The sequence below is a fragment of the Myxocyprinus asiaticus genome, chromosome 19 (genome assembly GCF_019703515.2).
Source record: "Myxocyprinus asiaticus isolate MX2 ecotype Aquarium Trade chromosome 19, UBuf_Myxa_2, whole genome shotgun sequence".
NCBI classification, from domain to species: domain Eukaryota; kingdom Metazoa; phylum Chordata; class Actinopteri; order Cypriniformes; family Catostomidae; genus Myxocyprinus; species Myxocyprinus asiaticus.
The window spans coordinates 29,554,416-29,559,632 of NC_059362.1; positions in this window are offsets into that span (position 1 = coordinate 29,554,416).

Genomic DNA, 5,217 nt, shown 5'->3' on the forward strand with positions numbered 1-5,217 from the left:
AAACACCATCAGAGTAAGATATGTGACACTTAAATAATGCAATAAACATTAACTAAACTACATAAAATATAACATGGAACACCCCAAAGTACATAACTGATATTAAATATAAGAAGAAACATAAATATTCCTATAAAATATAATTAAATGTGACTGGTCATGCAGGGACTTCTAGGAATGCCGAATTATTGTTTTCTGCCATAGTTTTAAAAGTGGTTTACTGTAAAAAGTACATGTATTCTCTTGTTAAACATAATATACATTTTTACTGTTAATTATATGGTAAAATTATACTTTTTACATCTAAAAAAACATTTTTTTTAAATATTCTACTGTACGTTTTTTTTTTAAAGTGTTCAGCACCTAAAATATACACTTTCCCTTATACATTCTTATACATTTTAACCTAAAATCTTAATGTTAAAAAAAAAAAAAAAGTGCTCATGGACAAGTTATGTGTATACTACCCAGATACCCTACCCTTTCCTGCCAACAGGAAACTGTCTGTAATGCAAACCTGAAGTTCAATGACTCAGTATATGAAATTAACCATACCAAAGTTGTAAAGTGACTCATATAAGCCTTTGGAAGTTTTCTCTGTCACACACATTTTTTGTTGTTGTAAATGTATTCACAATGTAATTTTAAACATCAATCAATAATATCAAACCTATTGAATATTACTCTTTATGTCTCTTTCCATTTGCTTCCAGACTGATTCTTCTGATGAGTTCTATTTTCTTTCTAGTACATGCTTGTCAGGATGCTGCAACTTTGCACTGCATGCAATGAGTGGTTGAGAGTAAGCACATACTAAGCTATGTTTCCAGGCAGGTTTTCAGGAGACAAGACAACGCCCTGAGACATTTTTCCTTATTCCCTAAAAAGAACCCATTACGTAATAGTGTTTGCCTGTGCAGAAAATGTGAGTCGACAGCCTGACTGATCTAGTTCATAAGCATGGATGACAGCAGACTGGCTGGGAGGAAGTGAAAGAGAGAAAGGAGATGGTGTGAGAAAACCAATATGCATTTTACTAAAAGGGTTTATTTATACGTCTTGCGTCTTATCCAGACGTGCTATGTCTTATCCAATTTTTGTGAGATCACTAACGCTATGCACAATTTTCATTCCAGCGCAAAGCACAAGTGGGCATGCCGTGGGTGTTTGCGCTATCTGTGGGTGTATGTGCGCAAACTGTTGGTGTATTGTGTGTTAATGATGTGCTGCAAAGTGCAATTTGCAATTTTCCTGAGAAATAGGTCATTGCGCTAAGACGTTTCAAAAGCACATCTGTTTTCAGTGCAAAGTCCAAATTTAGTTCCTACATTTGCAGTTTGGAGATTCCATGCATATAAAAGGAGCATGACACTGTCATAGAAATGCCTGACATTCAACAAGGATGCAGTTAATGCACAAACGAACATAAGTCCATATTTCTATTGTTCTAATTCATTGCATACAGTCCATTTACTCTATTAAGTTCTTATGAATGTGATGTCTCTGTTTATATCGCTGGTGCTTGACAGGGAATGGACTATATAATAGGATGCAGATGGTGCCGGAGAAGAACCTTAGCGCTTTGCCCAACGCAGGGCCACTGATAAGGGGTACAACTGGACCATTTGTCCTGGACCCAAGCTTGAGGGGGGCCCAGAGTAGAGGGTGGGTCCACAGAAACGCTATTCCATATTGTAGAGTGCTTTAAACACATTCAGCGGGTGACGCAGATATAATTACGGAGACAGCGTGCAACTGCAAAAGCAGTCTGGGCAGCACACATTGATGGGATAACTGTCCACACCACCTCAAAAGTGTCGGGGACATGTCGCCCCAGTAAATGACACCAATGGGGCTTTTCTAATCAGGTGCATCTGACGTGCCAAAACTGTTATGCCATTAACTTCCAGGGAACATGTTCTGTCTCCTTCTCTTTCCTGCTGCTCCCTATGAATGTTTTTACAACCATGAGGCCAGAGAGTAAGCAGCAGTTCAGAAACTTCACTTAAATGCACAGCACTCCTTAAGCACTAAGCAGCATAATGCAGACTCTCACACATTCTCCACAGCTCTCAGGCTTCATGTAAGTGTTAGATAAACCGAGTAGCCTGAATGTGTGATGAGAGGAAGCACCCATGTATTACTGCTCTCTATCACGATAATATTCCCATATCCTTTTAAGCCTGATAGAAGAATATAAAGTGGAAGAAGATTGAGAAAGACAGTAATAGAAAGTGAAGTAAGATTTAAACAGAGGGTAATATAGGCCTATTAGATAGAGCATCTCTTGTGTTCCTGGGATTCAGTGAAAAGTATTTATACGTTGCACTACAGAGATGAGGAATGCCATGTCATTAAATAGAAAGGCCTCCCTCAGTGATAAAAACAACATACACCATTCTTATCCCCTCAGGTCCCCTTGGGGCATTATGTTTAACAAAAGGATGGGATTACAGGGCAAGAGATCATTCCAAACTGGTAACTGATCTTCTGTTTTTCCTGCTTCAGAATGAGTTATGTGACCTATTGTGGAGTCAGACCGGAGCCAAGTGTGACACAGAGTCTACCATTTACAATCCAGTCCCAATTTTATTCCTTTAACTGGTACAACATATATGGATGATCAGTGATGGATCAGTTTTGGGTGCTTTTTCTATAAAACTTGATGAATAAATACAGATGGCAGAATAATACTGTCAAAAGCAGCAGGGTAGTAGTTAATAGTTGGTTTCATGTTGTAAATCTCAGAACAGGTAACAACCAGTGGGAGCAAGTGGGATCTGTGTATTAAGCGCATCTATTTCAAGGATGTATCCTTTTATAGGTTTTTACTTTCATAAGACGCTTTCTCATGACATTATAAGGAAGGCCACTCATTGGGGTGTGGAATCCAAGGGCACCATGCAGAATGATGGCTAATTAGTCCCTTATTTTACTGTACAACATTTGACAAAAGACAATCTAAGGAATGAGGCAAGATGTGGGATATGAGTGATGCCTTCTGTGTTAAAGGGATAGTTCACCCAAAAATGGAAATTCTCTCATCATTTACTTGCCCTCATGCCATCCTAGATGTGTATGAATTTATTTCTTCTGCTGAACACAAATGAAGATTTTTAGAAGAATATCTCAGCTCTGTTTGTTCACACAATGCAAGTGAATGGTGACCAGGCCTTTGAAGCTCCAAAAAGGAGAAAAAGTCAGCATAAAAGTAATCAATGTCCCCTGAAGTGATCCAGTTGGTTTTGGGTGAGAACAGACCAAAATATATGTACTTTTTTTTACTGTACATCTTGCCATTGCAGTCTCTGCACAATCATAATTTTAAGCTTGATTACAAGCTTGTAATCAAGCTTGAAATCATGATTGCCAAGGAGACTGCTGGCAAGATGTTCAGTGAAAAAGGAGTTACATTTTGGTCTGTTCTCACCCAAAACCATCTGGATCGCTTCAGAAGACATTGATTAAACCACCGGAGTCAGATGGATTACTTATATGTAGATTTTATGTGTTTTTGGAGCTTCAAAAGCCTGATCACCATTCACTTGCATTGTATGGACCTACAGAGCTGAAATATTCTTCTAAAAATCTTTGTTTGTGTTCTGCAGAAGAAAGAAAGTCATACACATCATACACTTTTGTTTGGGTGAACTAACCCTTTAAGAGGCTATTTATTTCATTAATTGTTGGAAATCTATCTATCACCTTAATTACTGACTAAAATGCAAATTTGAGAGTTACTTTTCATTACTTAGAAAAATGTAATGTCCAAGAAAGGAACAAAAACAATATGCTCAGTCCTTTCCTCAAAAGCATATGTCAACCATTATGAATGAATATGGCTCATCAGCATGATTATGGACAAAGTGGTAATATTCACATTAACAACCACTTACACAAAAGGTCCATTTTGCAGCCTCTCCTGTCATGGAATGAAATTAGCCATTATTAAGGGTCATCATCCATAACCACTCTCTCTCTCTCTCTCCCTCTCTCTCTCTCTATCTCTCTCTCTCTCACACACACACACACACACTTCGATCTGTACCAGTGCTCTCAGTACTACAGAGTCTGAACAGAGCTGTATTTGTCTAATTCATTGTATGTATCAAGTGTGGCATAGTGTTTGCTCTTTATGCTCTCTGTAAATTGGTACGTCATTAGTTAGAACTTTTACAATGCACAATCTTCTAACCTATTGATTAAATTAATGGACAGCTGGGCTCTCAACAGTACATTACAAAAATGTGCACATCCTATGCTACCACTTCATATTATATAAAAGATTCATAAATGGTTCATAAAACAGATTTTTTTTGCCAATCTTCTCTGACCTCAAAGTTGAAATAAACATTATTTATTCATAATTTATACATACCAAATATGACTGAATATACCTTCAGTTAGAAACACAGAGCAGATATTATGATAGTCCCAGTAAGTGCTTTGCTGTTTATCTCATACCTGTTTTATCACTGACCTCTTGAGCATGTCACTCACAAACAAGAAGTGTACTCTAATTTGTTTGGATCAAGGCAAAAGTGCCTGTAACGTTTCAGGGTACCAAGTATTTAATTAGAGCAACCATGAATTACACTATGCCTATGTTTAATAGGCTACACAGCCTATGCACCAGAGAAATCAAATTCAAAGCAAATTTATGCCCTGTCCGTGTGTCTGTACATACAGTCATATTCTTGGCAGACACCTTCTTTTACAATAGCATATTACAAAATATTGTATGCATAGTAATTATTATGACAGTCACCTAAGCAGGTAGTTAGATTTTGACCTCAAAATGTCAATTAGAGCACTGCACAATTCACTAGTATAGTCGCAGTGCTACATTCGAGTGGAATGTTTAGACTTCTACGAGTATAAATGGATATAATATATTTACTATATCGTGGCTCATACAGTTGCTTGGAGACTGTTTGAAGATTCACTGACTTTTCATCAAACTAAACATTTGGGCATAATTCATTTTTATTAGTATAAAAGTCCAACCACGCCCGCTACGTGCACAAGACTCGGAGGGAGCCGTTTCCATCGTGACGATGACGTCCTCTCACTTGCTCCCCATGGCCTCAGAGTGGTCCTCCTTCAACCCCGCCTTTATTTTTCATATCTTTCGACTATTGGTCAATTTAGCTTGACGGAGCGTAGAAATGAAAGCAAAGCTAAGTCTGATTGGACCTGTGTTGAGAAAGCCACACC